Source organism: Camelus dromedarius, chromosome 11 (genome assembly GCF_036321535.1).
Source record: "Camelus dromedarius isolate mCamDro1 chromosome 11, mCamDro1.pat, whole genome shotgun sequence".
NCBI lineage: Eukaryota > Metazoa > Chordata > Mammalia > Artiodactyla > Camelidae > Camelus > Camelus dromedarius.
This window is the reverse complement of record NC_087446.1, coordinates 72,259,268-72,283,559: the sequence shown is the minus strand read 5'-3', so window position 1 is coordinate 72,283,559 and position 24,292 is coordinate 72,259,268.

Here is a 24,292-nt window from a genome sequence, read left to right as displayed (position 1 = left end):
CCAACTCGGTTTTACAGTGAAAACTGCAGGAACTTCAAAAAGGCACTAGGAAACAGTCTGAGAAACCAGAGTAAATGTTTCTGAGGCAACACGTTCCCTTTGTGCTAGATGAACGAACGTCTCTCCACATGCTAAGTTCTGAGAAATAAGTGTGTGTGAAAGCAGTCCTTCACATAGCTTGTTGGGAACACAAAGTTTCTTTTCAGTTGCAAACCCCACTCCAATACAAATCTATGGGGAGTTACTAGCTCCAAATCTGTTTAACCATGAAAAATGCAGTAAATCCATACAGGCACTAGGAAACAGACTGAGAATCCAGAGTAAAAGTTTCTGCGGCTACCCGTTACCTTGTGCTAGATGAAAGAACGTCTCTCCACATGCTCATTTCTGAGAGATAAGTGTGTGTGAAAGCAGTCCTTCACATAGCTTGTTGGGAAAACAAAGTTTCATTTCAGTTGCAAACTCCGCTCCATAAATATATATGGGGAAGTACTAGCTCCAACTCTGTTTTACAGTGAAAACTGGAGGAAATTCAAACAGGCAGTAGGAAAAAGACTGAGAAACCAGAGTAAATATTTCCCCTGCAGCCCTTTCCTTTTGTGCTAGATGAACGAACGTCTCCCACATGCTCAGTTCTGGGAGATAATTGTGTGTGAAGCCTTTCTTCACCTAGCTTTTTGGGAACACAGAGATTATTTTCAGTTGCAAACACCACTCCATAAATATATAAGGGGATGTACTAGCTCCAACTTGGATTTACAGTGAAAACTGCAGGAACTTCTAAACGGCACTTGGAAAAATACTGAGAAACCAGAGTAAAAATTTCTCCTGCAACCCATTCCGTTTGTGCTAGATGAACGAACGTCTCTCCACATGCTCCGTTCTGAGAGTTAAGTGTGTGTGCAAGCAGTCCTTCACATAGCTTTTTGGGATCACAAAGTTCCTTTTCAGTTGCAAACTCCACTCCAATACAAATCTATGGGGAGTTACTAGCTCCAACTCGGTTTTACAGTGAAAAATGCAGTAAATCCATACAGGCACTAGGAAATAGACTGAGAATCCAGAGTAATATTTTCCACTACAAACCTTTCCCTTTGTGCTAGATGAACGAAAGTCTCTCCACATGTTCAGATCTGAGAGATAAGTGTCTGTGAAAGCCGTCCTTCACTTAGCTTGTTGGGAACACAAAATTTCTTTTCAGTTGCAAACACCACTCCATAAATATATATGGGGAAGTAATAGCTCCAACTCGGTTTTACAGTGAAAACTGCAGGAACTTCAAAAAGGCACTAGGAAACAGTCTGAGAAACCAGAGTAAATGTTTCTGAGGCAACCCGTTCCCTTTGTGCTAGATGAACGAACGTCTCTCCACATGCTAAGTTCTGAGAAATAAGTGTGTGTGAAAGCTGTACTTCACCTAGCTTGTTGCGAACACAAAGATACTTTTAAGAGTCAAACTCCAATCCATACAAATATATGGGGAAGTAGTAGCTCCAAATCGATTTACAGTTAAAACTTCAGGAATTTCAAACCGGCACTAGGAAACAGACTGAGAAACAAGAGTAATAGTTTCCCCTGCAACCCGTTCCCTTTTGCTAGATGAAAGAACGTCTCTCCACATGCTCAGTTCTGGGAGAATATTGTGTGTAAAAGCCGCCCTCCACTATCTTGTTGATAACACAAAGATTCTTTTCCTTTGCAAAATAAACTCCATATATATATGTGGAGAGGTACAAGATCCAACTCGGTTTTACTGTGAAAACTGCAGGATCTTCAAACCAGCACCAGGAAACAGACTGAGAAACCAGAAAAAATTTTCTCCTGCCATCGGCTCCCTTTGTTCTATATGAACGAACGTCTCTCCACATGCTAATTTCTGAGAGATAAGTATGTGTGAAAGCCGTCCTTCACCTAGCTTGTTGGGAACCCAAATTTTCTTTTCAGTTGCAAACACCACTCCATACATATATATGGGGATGTAGTAGCTCCAACACAGTTTTACAGTGAAAACTGCAGGAACTTCATACCGGCACTTGGAAACAGACTGAGAATCCAGAGTAAAGTTTCTCCTGCAACCCGTTCCCTTTGTGCTAGATGAACAAACGTCTCTCCACATGCTCAGTTCTGAGAGATAAGTGTGTGTGAAAGCCGACCTTCACCTAGCTTTTTGGGAACACAAAGTTTCTTTTCAGTTGCAAACTCCACTCCATACATATATATGGGTATTTACTTGTCCAAATAGATTTTACTGTGAAAACTGTAGGAACTTCAAACCGGCACTAGGAAACAGACTGAGAATCCAGCGTAAAAGTTTCCCCTGCAGCCCTTTCATTTTAGCTAGATGAACGAACGTCTCCCTCATGCTCAGTTCTGGGAGATAATTGTGTGTGAAGCCTTTCTTCACCTAGATTTTTGGGAACACAGAGATTATTTTCAGTTGCAAACACCACTCCATAAATATATAAGGGGATGTACAAGCTCCAACCCGGATTTACAGTGAAAACTGCAGGAACTTCTAAACGGCACTTGGAAAAATTCTGAGAAACCAGAGTAAAAGTTTCTCCTGCAACCCGTTCCGTTTGTGCTAGATGAACGAACGTCTCTCCACATGCTCATTTCTGAGAGATAAGTGTGTGTGAATGCAGTCCTTCACATAGCTTGTTGGGAACACAAAGTTTCTTTTCAGTTGCAAACCCCACTCCAATACAAATCTATGGGGAGTTACTAGCTCCAAATCTGTTTAACCATGAAAAATGCAGTAAATCCATACAGGCACTAGGAAACAGACTGAGAATCCAGAGTAAAAGTTTCTGCGGCTACCCGTTACCTTGTGCTAGATGAAAGAACGTCTCTCCACATGCTCATTTCTGAGAGATAAGTGTGTGTGAAAGCAGTCCTTCACATAGCTTTTTGGGATCACAAAGTTTCTTTTCAGTTGCAAACTCCACTCCAATACAAATCTATGGGGATTTACTAGCTCCAACTCGGTTTTACAGTGAAAAATGCAGTAAATCCATACAGGCACTAGGAAATAGACTGAGAATCCAGAGTAATATTTTCCACTACAAACCTTTCCCTTTGTGCTAGATGAACGAAAGTCTCTCCACATGTTCAGATCTGAAAGATAAGTGTGTGTGAAAGCCGTCCTTCACTTAGCTTGTTGGGAACACAAAATTTCTTTTCAGTTGCAAACACCACTCCATAAATATATATGGGGAAGTAATAGCTCCAACTCGGTTTTACAGTGAAAACTGCAGGAACTTCAAAAAGGCACTAGGAAACAGTCTGAGAAACCAGAGTAAATGTTTCTGAGGCAACCCGTTCCATTTGTGCTAGATGAACGAACGTCTCTCCACATGCTAAGTTCTGAGAAATAAGTGTGTGTGAAAGCAGTACTTCACATAGCTTGTTGGGAACACAAAGTTTCTTTTCAGTTGCAAACCCCACTCCAATACAAATCTATGGGGAGTTACTAGCTCCAAATCTGTTTAACCATGAAAAATGCAGTAAATCCATACAGGCACTAGGAAACAGACTGAGAATCCAGAGTAAAAGTTTCTGCGGCTACCCGTTACCTTGTGCTAGATGAAAGATCGTCTCTCCACATGCTCATTTCTGAGAGATAAGTGTGTGTGAAAGCAGTCCTTCACATAGCTTGTTGGGAAAACAAAGTTTCATTTCAGTTGCAAACACCGCTCCATAAATATATATGGGAAGTACTAGCTCCAACTCTGTTTTACAGTGAAAACTGGAGGAAATTCAAACAGGCAGTAGGAAAAAGACTGAGAAACCAGAGTAAATATTTCTCCTGCAGCCCTTTCCTTTTGTGCTAGATGAACGAACGTCTCCCACATGCTCAGTTCTGGGAGATAATTGTGTGTGAAGCCTTTCTTCACCTAGCTTTTTGGGAACACAGAGATTATTTTCAGTTGCAAACACCACTCCATAAATATATAAGGGGTTGTACTAGCTCCAACTTGGATTTACAGTGAAAACTGCAGGAACTTCTAAACGGCACTTGGAAAAATACTGAGAAACCAGAGTAAAAATTTCTCCTGCAACCCATTCCGTTTGTGCTAGATGAACGAACGTCTCTCCACATGCTCCGTTCTGAGAGTTAAGTGTGTGTGCAAGCAGTCCTTCACATAGCTTTTTGGGATCACAAAGTTTCTTTTCAGTTGCAAACTCCACTCCAATACAAATCTATGGGGAGTTACTAGCTCCAACTCGGTTTTACAGTGAAAAATGCAGTAAATCCATACAGGCACTAGGAAATAGACTGAGAATCCAGAGTAATATTTTCCACTACAAACCTTTCCCTTTGTGCTAGATGAACGAAAGTCTCTCCACATGTTCAGATCTGAGAGATAAGTGTCTGTGAATGCCGTCCTTCACTTAGCTTGTTGGGAACACAAAACTTCTTTTCAGTTGCAAACACCTCTCCATAAATATATATGGGGAAGTAATAGCTCCAACTCGGTTTTACAGTGAAAACTGCAGGAACTTCAAAAAGGCACTAGGAAACAGTCTGAGAAACCAGAGTAAATGTTTCTGAGGCAACCCGTTCCCTTTGTGCTAGATGAACGAACGTCTCTCCACATGCTAAGTTCTGAGAAATAAGTGTGTGTGAAAGCTGTACTTCACCTAGCTTGTTGCGAACACAAAGATACTTTTAAGAGTCAAACTCCAATCCATACAAATATATGGGGAAGTAGTAGCTCCAAATCGATTTACAGTTAATACTTCAGGAATTTCAAACCGGCACTAGGAAACAGACTGAGAAACAAGAGTAATAGTTTCCCCTGCAACCCGTTCCCTTTTGCTAGATGAAAGAACGTCTCTCCACATGCTCAGTTCTGGGAGAATATTGTGTGTAAAAGCCGCCCTCCACTATCTTGTTGATAACACAAAGATTCTTTTCCTTTGCAAAATAAACTCCATATATATATGTGGAGAGGTACAAGATCCAACTCGGTTTTACTGTGAAAACTGCAGGATCTTCAAACCAGCACCAGGAAACAGACTGAGAAACCAGAAAAAATTTTCTCCTGCCATCGGCTCCCTTTGTTCTATATGAACGAACGTCTCTCCACATGCTAATTTCTGAGAGATAAGTATGTGTGAAAGCCGTCCTTCACCTAGCTTGTTGGGAACCCAAATTTTCTTTTCAGTTGCAAACACCACTCCATACATATATATGGGGATGTAGTAGCTCCAACACAGTTTTACAGTGAAAACTGCAGGAACTTCATACCGGCACTTGGAAACAGACTGAGAATCCAGAGTAAAGTTTCTCCTGCAACCCGTTCCCTTTGTGCTAGATGAACAAACGTCTCTCCACATGCTCAGTTCTGAGAGATAAGTGTGTGTGAAAGCCGACCTTCACCTAGCTTTTTGGGAACACAAAGTTTCTTTTCAGTTGCAAACTCCACTCCATACATATATATGGGTATTTACTTGTCCAAATAGATTTTACTGTGAAAACTGTAGGAACTTCAAACCGGCACTAGGAAACAGACTGAGAATCCAGCGTAAAAGTTTCCCCTGCAGCCCTTTCATTTTAGCTAGATGAACGAACGTCTCCCTCATGCTCAGTTCTGGGAGATAATTGTGTGTGAAGCCTTTCTTCACCTAGATTTTTGGGAACACAGAGATTATTTTCAGTTGCAAACACCACTCCATAAATATATAAGGGGATGTACAAGCTCCAACCCGGATTTACAGTGAAAACTGCAGGAACTTCTAAACGGCACTTGGAAAAATTCTGAGAAACCAGAGTAAAGTTTCTCCTGCAACCCGTTCCTTTGTGCTAGATGAACAAACGTCTCTCCACATGCTCAGTTCTGAGAGATAAGTGTGTGTGAAAGCCGACCTTCACTTAGCTTGTTGGGAACACAAAATTTCTTTTCAGTTGCAAACACCACTCCATAAATATATATGGGGAAGTAATAGCTCCAACTCGGTTTTACAGTGAAAACTGCAGGAACTTCAAAAAGGCACAAGGAAACAGACTGAGAAACCAGAGTAAATGTTTCTGAGGCAACCCGTTCCCTTTGTGCTAGATGAACGAACGTCTCTCCACATGCTAAGTTCTGAGAAATAAGTGTGTGTGAAAGCTGTACTTCACCTAGCTTGTTGCGAACACAAAGATACTTTTAAGAGTCAAAATCCAATCCATACAAATATATGGGGAAGTACTAGCTCCAAATCGATTTACAGTGAAAACTTCAGGAACTTCAAACCGGCACTAGGGAACAGACTGTGAAACTAGAGTAATATTTTCCCCTGCAAACCGTTCCTTTTGCTAGATGAAAGAACGTCTCTCCACATGGTCATATCCCAGAGCTCAGTGTGTGTGAAAGCCGAACTTCACCTAGGTTATTGGGAACACAAAGTTTCTTTTCAGTTGCAAATTCTACTCCAATACAAATCTATGGGGAGTTACTAGCTCCAACACGGTTTTACAGTGAAAACTGCAGGAAATCCCTACCGGCACTAGGAAACAGACTGAGAATCCAGAGTAAAGTTTCCCCTGCAACGCGTTCCCTTTGTGCTAGATGAACGAACGTCTCTCCACATGCTCAGTTCTGAGAGATAAGTGTGTGTGAAAGCAGACCTTCACCTAGCTTGTTGGGAACACAAAGTTTCTTTTCAGTTGCAAACTCCAATCCATACATATATATGGGTATGTACTTGTCCAAATAGATTTTACAGTGAAAACTGTAGGAACTTCAAACCGGCATTAGGAAACAGACTGAGAAACCAGCGTAAAATTTTCCCCTGCAACACGTTCCCTTTGTGATAGATGAACGAACGTCTCTCCACATGCTAAGTTCTGAGAGATAAGTGTCTGTGAAAGCAGTCCTTCACATAGCTTGTTGGGAACACAAAGATTCTTTTCAGTTGCAAACCCCACTCCAATATAAATCTATGGGGAGTTACTAGCTCCAAATCTGTTTAACCATGAAAAATGCAATAAATCCATATAGGCACTAGGAAACAGACTGAGAATCCAGAGTAAAAGTTTCTGCGGCTACCCGTTACCTTGTGCTAGATGAAAGAAAGTCTCTCCACATGCTCATTTCTGAGAGATAAGTGTGTGTGAAAGCAGTCCTTCACATAGCTTGTTGGGAACACAAAGTTTCTTTTCAGTTGCAAACCCCACTCCAATACAAATCTATGGGGAGTTACTAGCTCCAAATCTGTTTAACCATGAAAAATGCAGTAAATCCATACAGGCACTAGGAAACAGACTGAGAATCCAGAGTAAAAGTTTCTGCGGCTACCCGTTACCTTGTGCTAGATGAAAGAACGTCTCTCCACATGCTCATTTCTGAGAGATAAGTGTGTGTGAAAGCAGTCCTTCACATAGCTTGTTGGGAAAACAAAGTTTCATTTCAGTTGCAAACTCCGCTCCATAAATATATATGGGGAAGTACTAGCTCCAACTCTGTTTTACAGTGAAAACTGGAGGAAATTCAAACAGGCAGTAGGAAAAAGACTGAGAAACCAGAGTAAATATTTCCCCTGCAGCCCTTTCCTTTTGTGCTAGATGAACGAACGTCTCCCACATGCTCAGTTCTGGGAGATAATTGTGTGTGAATCCTTTCTTCACCTAGCTTTTTGGGAACACAGAGATTATTTTCAGTTGCAAACACCACTCCATAAATATATAAGGGGATGTACTAGCTCCAACTTGGATTTACAGTGAAAACTGCAGGAACTTCTAAACGGCACTTGGAAAAATACTGAGAAACCAGAGTAAAAATTTCTCCTGCAACCCATTCCGTTTGTGCTAGATGAACGAACGTCTCTCCACATGCTCCGTTCTGAGAGTTAAGTGTGTGTGCAAGCAGTCCTTCACATAGCTTTTTGGGATCACAAAGTTTCTTTTCAGTTGCAAACTCCACTCCAATACAAATCTATGGGGAGTTACTAGCTCCAACTCGGTTTTACAGTGAAAAATGCAGTAAATCCATACAGGCACTAGGAAATAGACTGAGAATCCAGAGTAATATTTTCCACTACAAACCTTTCCCTTTGTGCTAGATGAACGAAAGTCTCTCCACATGTTCAGATCTGAGAGATAAGTGTCTGTGAATGCCGTCCTTCACTTAGCTTGTTGGGAACACAAAATTTCTTTTCAGTTGCAAACACCACTCCATAAATATATATGGGGAAGTAATAGCTCCAACTCAGTTTTACAGTGAAAACTGCAGGAACTTCAAAAAGGCACTAGGAAACAGTCTGAGAAACCAGAGTAAATGTTTCTGAGGCAACCCGTTCCCTTTGTGCTAGATGAACGAACGTCTCTCCACATGCTAAGTTCTGAGAAATAAGTGTGTGTGAAAGCTGTTCTTCACCTAGCTTGTTGCGAACACAAAGATACTTTTAAGAGTCAAACTCCAATCCATACAAATATATGGGGAAGTAGTAGCTCCAAATCGATTTACAGTTAAAACTTCAGGAATTTCAAACCGGCACTAGGAAACAGACTGAGAAACAAGAGTAATAGTTTCCCCTGCAACCCGTTCCCTTTTGCTAGATGAAAGAACGTCTCTCCACATGCTCAGTTCTGGGAGAATATTGTGTGTAAAAGCCGCCCTCCACTATCTTGTTGATAACACAAAGATTCTTTTCCTTTGCAAAATAAACTCCATATATATATGTGGAGAGGTACAAGATCCAACTCGGTTTTACTGTGAAAACTGCAGGATCTTCAAACCAGCACCAGGAAACAGACTGAGAAACCAGAAAAAATTTTCTCCTGCCATCGGCTCCCTTTGTTCTATATGAACGAACGTCTCTCCACATGCTAATTTCTGAGAGATAAGTATGTGTGAAAGCCGTCCTTCACCTAGCTTGTTGGGAACCCAAATTTTCTTTTCAGTTGCAAACACCACTCCATACATATATATGGGGATGTAGTAGCTCCAACACAGTTTTACAGTGAAAACTGCAGGAACTTCATACCGGCACTTGGAAACAGACTGAGAATCCAGAGTAAAGTTTCTCCTGCAACCCGTTCCCTTTGTGCTAGATGAACAAACGTCTCTCCACATGCTCAGTTCTGAGAGATAAGTGTGTGTGAAAGCCGACCTTCACCTAGCTTTTTGGGAACACAAAGTTTCTTTTCAGTTGCAAACTCCACTCCATACATATATATGGGTATTTACTTGTCCAAATAGATTTTACTGTGAAAACTGTAGGAACTTCAAACCGGCACTAGGAAACAGACTGAGAATCCAGCGTAAAAGTTTCCCCTGCAGCCCTTTCATTTTAGCTAGATGAACGAACGTCTCCCTCATGCTCAGTTCTGGGAGATAATTGTGTGTGAAGCCTTTCTTCACCTAGATTTTTGGGAACACAGAGATTATTTTCAGTTGCAAACACCACTCCATAAATATATAAGGGGATGTACAAGCTCCAACCCGGATTTACAGTGAAAACTGCAGGAACTTCTAAACGGCACTTGGAAAAATTCTGAGAAACCAGAGTAAAAGTTTCTCCTGCAACCCGTTCCGTTTGTGCTAGATGAACGAACGTCTCTCCACATGCTCATTTCTGAGAGATAAGTGTGTGTGAAAGCAGTCCTTCACATAGCTTGTTGGGAACACAAAGTTTCTTTTCAGTTGCAAACCCACTCCAATACAAATCTATGGGGAGTTACTAGCTCCAAATCTGTTTAACCATGAAAAATGCAGTAAATCCATACAGGCACTAGGAAACAGACTGAGAATCCAGAGTAAAAGTTTCTGCGGCTACCCGTTACCTTGTGCTAGATGAAAGAACGTCTCTCCACATGCTCATTTCTGAGAGATAAGTGTGTGTGAAAGCAGTCCTTCACATAGCTTTTTGGGATCACAAAGTTTCTTTTCAGTTGCAAACTCCACTCCAATACAAATCTATGGGGAGTTACTAGCTCCAACTCGGTTTTACAGTGAAAAATGCAGTAAATCCATACAGGCACTAGGAAATAGACTGAGAATCCAGAGTAATATTTTCCACTACAAACCTTTCCCTTTGTGCTAGATGAACGAAAGTCTCTCCACATGTTCAGATCTGAAAGATAAGTGTGTGTGAAAGCCGTCCTTCACTTAGCTTGTTGGGAACACAAAATTTCTTTTCAGTTGCAAACACCACTCCATAAATATACATGGGGAAGTAATAGCTCCAACTCGGTTTTACAGTGAAAACTGCAGGAACTTCAAAAAGGCACTAGGAAACAGTCTGAGAAACCAGAGTAAATGTTTCTGAGGCAACCCGTTCCCTTTGTGCTAGATGAACGAACGTCTCTCCACATGCTAAGTTCTGAGAAATAAGTGTGTGTGAAAGCAGTCCTTCACATAGCTTGTTGGGAACACAAAGTTTCTTTTCAGTTGCAAACCCCACTCCAATACAAATCTATGGGGAGTTACTAGCTCCAAATCTGTTTAACCATGAAAAATGCAGTAAATCCATACAGGCACTAGGAAACAGACTGAGAATCCAGAGTAAAAGTTTCTGCGGCTACCCGTTACCTTGTGCTAGATGAAAGAACGTCTCTCCACATGCTCATTTCTGAGAGATAAGTGTGTGTGAAAGCAGTCCTTCACATAGCTTGTTGGGAAAACAAAGTTTCATTTCAGTTGCAAACTCCGCTCCATAAATATATATGGGGAAGTACTAGCTCCAACTCTGTTTTACAGTGAAAACTGGAGGAAATTCAAACAGGCAGTAGGAAAAAGACTGAGAAACCAGAGTAAATATTTCCCCTGCAGCCCTTTCCTTTTGTGCTAGATGAACGAACGTCTCCCACATGCTCAGTTCTGGGAGATAATTGTGTGTGAAGCCTTTCTTCACCTAGCATTTTGGGAACACAGAGATTATTTTCAGTTGCAAACACCACTCCATAAATATATAAGGGGATGTACTAGCTCCAACTTGGATTTACAGTGAAAACTGCAGGAACTTCTAAACGGCACTTGGAAAAATACTGAGAAACCAGAGTAAAAATTTCTCCTGCAACCCATTCCGTTTGTGCTAGATGAACGAACGTCTCTCCACATGCTCCGTTCTGAAAGTTAAGTGTGTGTGCAAGCAGTCCTTCACATAGCTTTTTGGGATCACAAAGTTTCTTTTCAGTTGCAAACTCCACTCCAATACAAATCTATGGGGAGTTACTAGCTCCAACTCGGTTTTACAGTGAAAAATGCAGTAAATCCATACAGGCACTAGGAAATAGACTGAGAATCCAGAGTAATATTTTCCACTACAAACCTTTCCCTTTGTGCTAGATGAACGAAAGTCTCTCCACATGTTCAGATCTGAGAGATAAGTGTCTGTGAAAGCCGTCCTTCACTTAGCTTGTTGGGAACACAAAATTTCTTTTCAGTTGCAAACACCACTCCATAAATATATATGGGGAAGTAATAGCTCCAACTCGGTTTTACAGTGAAAACTGCAGGAACTTCAAAAAGGCACTAGGAAACAGTCTGAGAAACCAGAGTAAATGTTTCTGAGGCAACCCGTTCCCTTTGTGCTAGATGAACGAACGTCTCTCCACATGCTAAGTTCTGAGAAATAAGTGTGTGTGAAAGCTGTACTTCACCTAGCTTGTTGCGAACACAAAGATACTTTTAAGAGTCAAACTCCAATCCATACAAATATATGGGGAAGTAGTAGCTCCAAATCGATTTACAGTTAAAACTTCAGGAATTTAAAACCGGCACTAGGAAACAGACTGAGAAACAAGAGTAATAGTTTCCCCTGCAACCCGTTCCCTTTTGCTAGATGAAAGAACGTCTCTCCACATGCTCAGTTCTGGGAGAATATTGTGTGTAAAAGCCGCCCTCCACTATCTTGTTGATAACACAAAGATTCTTTTCCTTTGCAAAATAAACTCCATATATATATGTGGAGAGGTACAAGATCCAACTCGGTTTTACTGTGAAAACTGCAGGATCTTCAAACCAGCACCAGGAAACAGACTGAGAAACCAGAAAAAATTTTCTCCTGCCATCGGCTCCCTTTGTTCTATATGAACGAACGTCTCTCCACATGCTAATTTCTGAGAGATAAGTATGTGTGAAAGCCGTCCTTCACCTAGCTTGTTGGGAACCCAAATTTTCTTTTCAGTTGCAAACACCACTCCATACATATATATGGGGATGTAGTAGCTCCAACACAGTTTTACAGTGAAAACTGCAGGAACTTCATACCAGCACTTGGAAATAGACTGAGAATCCAGAGTAAAGTTTCTCCTGCAACCCGTTCCCTTTGTGCTAGATGAACAAACGTCTCTCCACATGCTCAGTTCTGAGAGATAAGTGTGTGTGAAAGCCGACCTTCACCTAGCTTTTTGGGAACACAAAGTTTCTTTTCAGTTGCAAACTCCACTCCATACATATATATGGGTATTTACTTGTCCAAATAGATTTTACTGTGAAAACTGTAGGAACTTCAAACCGGCACTAGGAAACAGACTGAGAATCCAGCGTAAAAGTTTCCCCTGCAGCCCTTTCATTTTAGCTAGATGAACGAACGTCTCCCTCATGCTCAGTTCTGGGAGATAATTGTGTGTGAAGCCTTTTTTCACCTAGATTTTTGGGAACACAGAGATTATTTTCAGTTGCAAACACCACTCCATAAATATATAAGGGGATGTACAAGCTCCAACCCGGATTTACAGTGAAAACTGCAGGAACTTCTAAACGGCACTTGGAAAAATTCTGAGAAACCAGAGTAAAAGTTTCTCCTGCAACCCGTTCCGTTTGTGCTAGATGAACGAACGTCTCTCCACATGCTCATTTCTGAGAGATAAGTGTGTGTGAAAGCAGTCCTTCACATAGCTTGTTGGGAACACAAAGTTTCTTTTCAGTTGCAAACCCCACTCCAATACAAATCTATGGGGAGTTACTAGCTCCAAATCTGTTTAACCATGAAAAATGCAGTAAATCCATACAGGCACTAGGAAACAGACTGAGAATCCAGAGTAAAAGTTTCTGCGGCTACCCGTTACCTTGTGCTAGATGAAAGAACGTCTCTCCACATGCTCATTTCTGAGAGATAAGTGTGTGTGAAAGCAGTCCTTCACATAGCTTTTTGGGATCACAAAGTTTCTTTTCAGTTGCAAACTCCACTCCAATACAAATCTATGGGGAGTTACTAGCTCCAACTCGGTTTTACAATGAAAAATGCAGTAAATCCATACAGGCACTAGGAAATAGACTGAGAATCCAGAGTAATATTTTCCACTACAAACCTTTCCCTTTGTGCTAGATGAACGAAAGTCTCTCCACATGTTCAGTTCTGAAAGATAAGTGTGTGTGAAAGCCGTCCTTCACTTAGCTTGTTGGGAACACAAAATTTCTTTTCAGTTGCAAACACCACTCCATAAATATATATGGGGAAGTAATAGCTCCAACACGGTTTTACAGTGAAAACTGCAGGAACTTCAAAAAGGCACTAGGAAACAGTCTGAGAAACCAGAGTAAATGTTTCTGAGGCAACCCGTTCCCTTTGTGCTAGATGAACGAACGTCTCTCCACATGCTAAGTTCTGAGAAATAAGTGTGTGTGAAAGCAGTCCTTCACATAGCTTGTTGGGAACACAAAGTTTCTTTTCAGTTGCAAACCCCACTCCAATACAAATCTATGGGGAGTTACTAGCTCCAAATCTGTTTAACCATGAAAAATGCAGTAAATCCATACAGGCACTAGGAAACAGACTGAGAATCCAGAGTAAAAGTTTCTGCGGCTACCCGTTACCTTGTGCTAGATGAAAGAACGTCTCTCCACATGCTCATTTCTGAGAGATAAGTGTGTGTGAAAGCAGTCCTTCACATAGCTTGTTGGGAAACAAAGTTTCATTTCAGTTGCAAACTCCGCTCCATAAATATATATGGGGAAGTACTAGCTCCAACTCTGTTTTACAGTGAAAACTGGAGGAAATTCAAACAGGCAGTAGGAAAAAGACTGAGAAACCAGAGTAAATATTTCCCCTGCAGCCCTTTCCTTTTGTGCTAGATGAACAAACGTCTCCCACATGCTCAGTTCTGGGAGATAATTGTGTGTGAAGCCTTTCTTCACCTAGCTTTTTGGGAACACAGAGATTATTTTCAGTTGCAAACACCACTCCATAAATATATAAGGGGATGTACTAGCTCCAACTTGGATTTACAGTGAAAACTGCAGGAACTTCTAAACGGCACTTGGAAAAATACTGACAAACCAGAGTAAAAATTTCTCCTGCAACCCATTCCGTTTGTGCTAGATGAACGAACGTCTCTCCACATGCTCCGTTCTGAGAGTTAAGTGTGTGTGCAAGCAGTCCTTCACATAGCTTTTTGGGATCACAAAGTTTCTTTTCAGTTGCAAACTCCACTCCAATACAAATCTATGGGGAGTTACTAGCTCCAACTCGGTTTTACAGTGAAAAATGCAGTAAATCCATACAGGCACTAGGAAATAGACTGAGAATCCAGAGTAATATTTTCCACTACAAACCTTTCCCTTTGTGCTAGATGAACGAAAGTCTCTCCACATGTTCAGATCTGAGAGATAAGTGTCTGTGAAAGCCGTCCTTCACTTAGCTTGTTGGGAACACAAAAATTCTTTTCAGTTGCAAACACCACTCCATAAATATATATGGGGAAGTAATAGCTCCAACTCGGTTTTACAGTGAAAACTGCAGGAACTTCAAAAAGGCACTAGGAAACAGTCTGAGAAACCAGAGTAAATGTTTCTGAGGCAACCCGTTCCCTTTGTGCTAGATGAACGAACGTCTCTCCACATGCTAAGTTCTGAGAAATAAGTGTGTGTGAAAGCTGTACTTCACCTAGCTTGTTGCGAACACAAAGATACTTTTAAGAGTCAAACTCAAATCCATACAAATATATGGGGAAGTAGTAGCTCCAAATCGATTTACAGTTAAAACTTCAGGAATTTCAAACCGGCACGAGGAAACAGACTGAGAAACAAGAGTAATAGTTTCCCCTGCAACCCGTTCCCTTTTGCTAGATGAAAGAACGTCTCTCCACATGCTCAGTTCTGGGAGAATATTGTGTGTAAAAGCCGCCCTCCACTATCTTGTTGATAACACAAAGATTCTTTTCCTTTGCAAAATAAACTCCATATATATATGTGGAGAGGTACAAGATCCAACTCGGTTTTACTGTGAAAACTGCAGGATCTTCAAATCAGCACCAGGAAACAGACTGAGAAACCAGAAAAAATTTTCTCCTGCCATCGGCTCCCTTTGTTCTATATGAACGAACGTCTCTCCACATGCTAATTTCTGAGAGATAAGTATGTGTGAAAGCCGTCCTTCACCTAGCTTGTTGGGAAACCAAATTTTCTTTTCAGTTGCAAACACCACTCCATACATATATATGGGGATGTAGTAGCTCCAACACAGTTTTACAGTGAAAACTGCAGGAACTTCATACCGGCACTTGGAAACAGACTGAGAATCCAGAGTAAAGTTTCTCCTGCAACCCGTTCCTTTGTGCTAGATGAACAAACGTCTCTCCACATGCTCAGTTCTGAGAGATAAGTGTGTGTGAAAGCCGACCTTCACTTAGCTTGTTGGGAACACAAAATTTCTTTTCAGTTGCAAACACCACTCCATAAATATATATGGGGAAGTAATAGCTCCAACTCGGTTTTACAGTGAAAACTGCAGGAACTTCAAAAAGGCACAAGGAAACAGACTGAGAAACCAGAGTAAATGTTTCTGAGGCAACCCGTTCCCTTTGTGCTAGATGAACGAACGTCTCTCCACATGCTAAGTTCTGAGAAATAAGTGTGTGTGAAAGCTGTACTTCACCTAGCTTGTTGCGAACACAAAGATACTTTTAAGAGTCAAAATCCAATCCATACAAATATATGGGGAAGTACTAGCTCCAAATCGATTTACAGTGAAAACTTCAGGAACTTCAAACCGGCACTAGGGAACAGACTGTGAAACTAGAGTAATATTTTCCCCTGCAAACCGTTCCTTTTGCTAGATGAAAGAACGTCTCTCCACATGGTCATATCCCAGAGCTCAGTGTGTGTGAAAGCCGAACTTCACCTAGTTTATTGGGAACACAAAGTTTCTTTTCAGTTGCAAACTCTACTCCAATACAAAACTATGGGGAGTTACTAGCTCCAACACGGTTTTACAGTGAAAACTGCAGGAAATCCATACCGGCACTAGGAAACAGACTGAGAATACAGAGTAAAGTTTCCCCTGCAACGCGTTCCCTTTGTGTTAGATGAACGAACGACTCTCCACATGCTCAGTTCTGAGAGATAAGTGTGTGTGAAAGCAGACCTTCACCTAGCTTGTTGGGAACACAAAGTTTCTTTTCAGTTGCAAACTCCAATCCATACATATATATGGGTATGTACTTGTCCAAATAGATTTTACAGTGAAAACTGTAGGAACTTCAAACCGGCATTAGGAAACAGACTGAGAAACCAGTGTAAAATTTTCCCCTGCAACACGTTCCCTTTGTGATAGATGAACGAACGTCTCTCCACATGCTAAGTTCTGAGAGATAAGTGTGTGTGAAAGCAGTCCTTCACATAGCTTGTTGGGAACACAAAGTTTTTTTTCAGTTGCAAACCCCACTCCAATATAAATCTATGGGGAGTTACTAGTTCCAAATCTGTTTAACCATGAAAAATGCAATAAATCCATATAGGCACTAGGAAACAGACTGAGAATCCAGAGTAAAAGTTTCTGCGGCTACCCGTTACCTTGTGCTAGATGAAAGAACGTCTCTCCACATGCTCATTTCTGAGAGATAAGTGTATGTGAAAGCAGTCCTTCACATAGCTTGTTGGGAGCACATAGTTTCTTTTCAGTTGCAAACCCCACTCCAATACAAATCTATGGGGAGTTACTAGCTCCAAATCTGTTTAACCATGAAAAATGCAGTAAATCCATACAGGCACTAGGAAACAGACTGAGAATCCAGAGTAAAAGTTTCTACGGCTACCCGTTACCTTGTGCTAGATGAAAGAACGTCTCTCCACATGCTCATTTCTGAGAGATAAGTGTGTGTGAAAGCAGTCCTTCACATAGCCTGTTGGGAAAACAAAGTTTCATTTCAGTTGCAAACTCCGCTCCATAAATATATATGGGGAAGTACTAGCTCCAACTCTGTTTTACAGTGAAAACTGGAGGAAATTCAAACAGGCAGTAGGAAAAAGACTGAGAAACCAGAGTAAATATTTCCCCTGCAGCCCTTTCCTTTTGTGCTAGATGAACGAACGTCTCCCACATGCTCAGTTCTGGGAGATAATTGTGTGTGAAGCCTTTCTTCACCTAGCTTTTTGGGAACACAGAGATTATTTTCAGTTGCAAACACCACTCCATAAATATATAAGGGGATGTACTAGCTCCAACTTGGATTTACAGTGAAAACTGCAGGAACTTCTAAACGGCACTTGGAAAAATACTGAGAAACCAGAGTAAAAATTTCTCCTGCAACCCATTCCGTTTGTGCTAGATGAACGAACGTCTCTCCACATGCTCCGTTCTGAGAGTTAAGTGTGTGTGCAAGCAGTCCTTCACATAGCTTTTTGGGATCACAAAGTTTCTTTTCAGTTGCAAACTCCACTCCAATACAAATCTATGGGGAGTTACTAGCTCCAACTCGGTTTTACAGTGAAAAATGCAGTAAATCCATACAGGCACTAGGAAATAGACTGAGAATCCAGAGTAATATTTTCCACTACAAACCTTTCCCTTTGTGCTAGATGAACGAAAGTCTCTCCACATGTTCAGATCTGAGAGATAAGTGTCTGTGAAAGCCGTCCTTCACTTAGCTTGTTGGGAACACAAAATTTCTTTTCAGTTGCAAACACCACTCCATAAATATATATGGGGAAGTAATAGCTCCAACTCGGTTTTACAGTGAAAACTGCAGGAACTTCAAAAAGGCACTAGGAAACAGTCTGAGAAACCAGAGTAAATGTTTCTGAGGCAACCCGTTCCCTTTGTGCTAGATGAACGAACGTCTCTCCACATGCTAAGTTCTGAGAAATAAGTGTGTGTGAAAGCTGTACTTCACCTAGCTTGTTGCGAACACAAAGATACTTTTAAGAGTCAAACTCCAATCCATACAAATATATGGGGAAGTAGTAGCTCCAAATCGATTTACAGTTAAAACTTCAGGAATTTCAAACCGGCACTAGGAAACAGACTGAGAAACAAGAGTAATAGTTTCCCCTGCAACCCGTTCCCTTTTGCTAGATGAAAGAACGTCTCTCCACATGCTCAGTTCTGGGAGAATATTGTGTGTAAAAGCCGCCCTCCACTATCTTGTTGATAACACAAAGATTCTTTTCCTTTGCAAAATACACTCCATATATAAATGTGGAGAGGTACAAGATCCAACTCGGTTTTACTGTGAAAACTGCAGGAACTTCATACCGGCACTTGGAAACAGACTGAGAATCCAGAGTAAAGTTTCTCCTGCAACCCGTTCCCTTTGTGCTAGATGAACAAACGTCTCTCCACATGCTCAGTTCTGAGAGATAAGTGTGTGTGAAAGCCGACCTTCACCTAGCTTTTTGGGAACACAAAGTTTCTTTTCAGTTGCAAACTCCACTCCATACATATATATGGGTATTTACTTGTCCAAATAGATTTTACTGTGAAAACTGTAGGAACTTCAAACCGGCACTAGGAAACAGACTGAGAATCCAGCGTAAAAGTTTCCCCTGCAGCCCTTTCATTTTAGCTAGATGAACGAACGTCTCCCTCATGCTCAGTTCTGGGAGATAATTGTGTGTGAAGCCTTTCTTCACCTAGATTTTTGGGAACACAGAGATTATTTTCAGTTGCAAACACCACTCCATAAATATATAAGGGGATGTACAAGCTCCAACCCGGATTTACAGTGAAAACTGCAGGAACTTCTAAACGGCACTTGGAAAAATTCTGAGAAACCAGAGTAAAAGTTTCTCCTGCAACCCTTTCCGTTTGTGCTAGATGAACGAACGTCTCTCCACATGCTCATTTCTGAGAGATAAGTGTGTGTGAAAGCAGTCCTTCACATAGCTTTTTGGGATCACAAAGTTTCTTTTCAGTTACAAACTCCACTCCAATACAAATCTATGGGGAGTTACTAGCTCCAACTCGGTTTTACAGTGAAAAATGCAGTAAATCCATACAGGCACTAGGAAATAGACTGAGAATCCAGAGTAATATTTTCCACTACAAACCTTTCCCTTTGTGCTAGATGAACGAAAGTCTCTCCACATGTTCAGATCTGAAAGATAATTGTGTGTGAAAGCCGTCCTTCTCTTAGCTTGTTGGGAAAACAAAATTTCTTTTCAGTTGCAAACACCATTCCATAAATATATATGGGGAATTAATAGCTCCAACTCTGTTTTACAGTGAAAACTGCAGGAACTTCAAAAAGGCACTAGGAAACAGTCTGAGAAACCAGAGTAAATGTTTCTGAGGCAACCCGTTCCCTTTGTGCTAGATGAACGAACGTCTCTCCACATGCTAAGTTCTGAGAAATAAGTGTGTGTGAAAGCAGTCCTTCACATAGCTTTTTGGGAACACAAAGTTTCTTTTCAGTTGCAAATTCCAATCCATACATATATATGGGTATGTACTTGTCCAAACAGATTTTACAGTGAAAACTGTAGGAACTTCAAACCGGCATTAGGAAACAGACTGAGAAACCAGCGTAAAAATTTCCCCTGCAACACGTTCCCTTTGTGCTAGATGAACGAACGTCTCTCCACATGCTCATTTCTGAGAGATAAGTGTGTGTGAAAGCAGTCCTTCACATAGCTTGTTGGGAACACAAAGTTTCTTTTCAGTTGCAAACCCCACTCCAATATAAATCTATGGGGAGTTACTAGCTCCAAATCTGTTTAACCATGAAAAATGCAATAAATCCATATAGGCACTAGGAAACAGACTGAGAATCCAGAGTAAAAGTTTCTGCGGCTACCCGTTACCTTGTGCTAGATGAAAGAACGTCTCTCCACATGCTCATTTCTGAGAGATAAGTGTGTGTGAAAGCAGTCCTTCACATAGCTTGTTGGGAAAACAAAGTTTCATTTCAGTTGCAAACTCCGCTCCATAAATATATATGGGGAAGTACTAGCTCCAACTCTGTTTTACAGTGAAAACTGGAGGAATTTCAAACAGGCAGTAGGAAAAAGACTGAGAAACCAGAGTAAATATTTCCCCTGCAGCCCTTTCCTTTTTTGCTAGATGAACGAACGTCTCCCACATGCTCAGTTCTGGGAGATAATTGTGTGTGAAGCCTTTCTTCACCTAGCTTTTTGGGAACACAGAGATTATTTTCAGTTGCAAACACCACTCCATAAATATATAAGGGGATGTACTAGCTCCAACTTGGATTTACAGTGAAAACTGCAGGAACTTCTAAACGGCACTTGGAAAATTACTGAGAAACCAGAGTAAAAATTTCTCCTGCAACCCATTCCGTTTGTGCTAGATGAACGAACGTCTCTCCACATGCTCCGTTCTGAGAGTTAAGTGTGTGTGCAAGCAGTCCTTCACATAGCTTTTTGGGATCACAAAGTTTCTTTTCAGTTGCAAACTCCACTCCAATACAAATCTATGGGAGTTACTAGCTCCAACTCGGTTTTACAGTGAAAAATGCAGTAAATCCATACAGGCACTAGGAAATAGACTGAGAATCCAGAGTAATATTTTCCACTACAAAGCTTTCCCTATGTGCTAGATGAACGAAAGTCTCTCCACATGTTCAGATCTGAAAGATAAGTGTCTGTGAAAGCCGTCCTTCACTTAGCTTGTTGGGAACACAAAATTTCTTTTCAGTTGCAAACACCACTCCATAAATATACATGGGGAAGTAATAACTCCAACTCGGTTTTACAGTGAAAACTGCAGGAACTTCAAAAAGGCACTAGGAAACAGTCTGAGAAACCAGAGTAAATGTTTCTGAGGCAACCCGTTCCCTTTGTGCTAGATGAACGAACGTCTCTCCACATGCTAAGTTCTGAGAAATAAGTGTGTGTGAAAGCTGTACTTCACCTAGCTTGTTGCGAACACAAAGATACTTTTAAGAGTCAAACTCCAATCCATACAAATATATGGGGAAGTAGTAACTCCAAATCGATTTACAGTTAAAACTTCAGGAATTTCAAACCGGCACTAGGAAACAGACTGAGAAACAAGAGTAATAGTTTCCCCTGCAACCCGTTCCCTTTTGCTAGATGAAAGAACGTCTCTCCACATGCTCAGTTCTGGGAGAATATTGTGTGTAAAAGCCGCCCTCCACTATCTTGTTGATAACACAAAGATTCTTTTCCTTTGCAAAATAAACTCCATATATATATGTGGAGAGGTACAAGATCCAACTCGGTTTTACTGTGAAAACTGCAGGATCTTCAAACCAGCACCAGGAAACAGACTGAGAAACCAGAAAAAATTTTCTCCTGCCATCGGCTCCCTTTGTTCTATATGAACGAACGTCTCTCCACATGCTAATTTCTGAGAGATAATTATGTGTGAAAGCCGTCCTTCACCTAGCTTGTTGGGAACCCAAATTTTCTTTTCAGTTGCAAACACCAATCCATACATATATATGGGGATGTAGTAGCTCCAACACAGTTTTACAGTGAAAACTGCAGGAACTTCATACCGGCACTTGGAAACAGACTGAGAATCCAGAGTAAAGTTTCTCCTGCAACCCGTTCCCTTTGTGCTAGATGAACAAACGTCTCTCCACATGCTCAGTTCTGAGAGATAAGTGTGTGTGAAAGCCGACCTTCACCTAGCTTTTTGGGAACACAAAGTTTCTTTTCAGTTGCAAACTCCACTCCATACATATATATGGGTATTTACTTGTCCAAATAGATTTTACTGTGAAAACTGTAGGAACTTCAAACCGGCACTAGGAAACAGACTGAGAATCCAGCGTAAAAGTTTCCCCTGCAGCCCTTTCATTTTAGCTAGATGAACGAACGTCTCCCTCATGCTCAGTTCTGGGAGATAATTGTGTGTGAAGCCTTTCTTCACCTAGATTTTTGGGAACACAGAGATTATTTTCAGTTGCAAACACCACTCCATAAATATATAAGGGGATGTACAAGCTCCAACCCGGATTTACAGTGAAAACTGCAGGAACTTCTAAACGGCACTTGGAAAAATTCTGAGAAACCAGAGTAAAAGTTTCTCCTGCAACCCGTTCCGTTTGTGCTAGATGAACGAACGTCTCTCCACATGCTCATTTCTGAGAGATAAGTGTGTGTGAAAGCAGTCCTTCACATAGCTTGTTGGGAACACAAAGTTTCTTTTCAGTTGCAAACCCCACTCCAATACAAATCTATGGGGAGTTACTAGCTCCAAATCTGTTTAACCATGAAAAATGCAGTAAATCCATACAGGCACTAGGAAACAGACTGAGAATCCAGAGTAAAAGTTTCTGCGGCTACACGTTACCTTGTGCTAGATGAAAGAACGTCTCTCCACATGCTCATTTCTGAGAGATAAGTGTGTGTGAAAGCAGTCCTTCACTTAGCTTGTTGGGAACACAAAATTTCTTTTCAGTTGCAAACACCAATCCATAAATATATATGGGGAAGTAATAGCTCCAACTCAGTTTTACAGTGAAAACTGCAGGAACTTCTAAAAGGCACAAGGAAACAGACTGAGAAACCAGAGTAAATGTTTCTGAGGCAACCCGTTCCCTTTGTGCTAGATGAACGAACGTCTCTCCACATGCTAAGTTCTGAGAAATAAGTGTGTGTGAAAGCAGTCCTTCACATAGCTTTTTGGGAACACAAAGTTTCTTTTCAGTTGCAAATTCCAATCCATACATATATATGGGTATGTACTTGTCCAAACAGATTTTACAGTGAAAACTGTAGGAACTTCAAACCGGCATTAGGAAACAGACTGAGAAACCAGCGTAAAAATTTCCCCTGCAACACGTTCCCTTTGTGATAGATGAACGAAAGTCTCTCCACATGCTAAGTTCTGAGAGATAAGTGTGTGTGAAAGCAGTCCTTCACATAGCTTGTTGGGAACACAAAGTTTCTTTTCAGTTGCAAACCCCACTCCAATATAAATCTATGGGGAGTTACTAGCTCCAAATCTGTTTAACCATGAAAAATGCAATAAATCCATATAGGCACTAGGAAACAGACTGAGAATCCAGAGTAAAAGTTTCTGCGGCTACCCGTTACCTTGTGCTAGATGAAAGAACGTCTCTCCACATGCTCATTTCTGAGAGATAAGTGTGTGTGAAAGCAGTCCTTCACATAGCTTGTTGGGAAAACAAAGTTTCATTTCAGTTGCAAACTCCGCTCCATAAATATATATGGGGAAGTACTAGCTCCAACTCTGTTTTACAGTGAAAACTGGAGGAATTTCAAACAGGCAGTAGGAAAAAGACTGAGAAACCAGAGTAAATATTTCCCCTGCAGCCCTTTCCTTTTGTGCTAGATGAACGAACGTCTCCCACATGCTCAGTTCTGGGAGATAATTGTGTGTGAAGCCTTTCTTCACCTAGCTTTTTGGGAACACAGAGATTATTTTCAGTTGCAAACACCACTCCATAAATATATAAGGGGATGTACTAGCTCCAACTTGGATTTACAGTGAAAACTGCAGGAACTTCTAAACGGCACTTGGAAAAATACTGAGAAACCAGAGTAAAAATTTCTCCTGCAACCCATTCCGTTTGTGCTAGATGAACGAACGTCTCTCCACATGCTCCGTTCTGAGAGTTAAGTGTGTGTGCAAGCAGTCCTTCACATAGCTTTTTGGGATCACAAAGTTTCTTTTCAGTTGCAAACTCCACTCCAATACAAATCTATGGGGAGTTACTAGCTCCAACTCGGTTTTACAGTGAAAAATGCAGTAAATCCATACAGGCACTAGGAAATAGACTGAGAATCCAGAGTAATATTTTCCACTACAAAGCTTTCCCTTTGTGCTAGATGAACGAAAGTCTCTCCACATGTTCAGATCTGAAAGATAAGTGTCTGTGAAAGCCGTCCTTCACTTAGCTTGTTGGGAACACAAAATTTCTTTTCAGTTGCAAACACCACTCCATAAATATACATGGGGAAGTAATAACTCCAACTCGGTTTTACAGTGAAAACTGCAGGAACTTCAAAAAGGCACTAGGAAACAGTCTGAGAAACCAGAGTAAATGTTTCTGAGGCAACCCGTTCCCTTTGTGCTAGATGAACGAACGTCTCTCCACATGCTAAGTTCTGAGAAATAAGTGTGTGTGAAAGCTGTACTTCACCTAGCTTGTTGCGAACACAAAGATACTTTTAAGAGTCAAACTCCA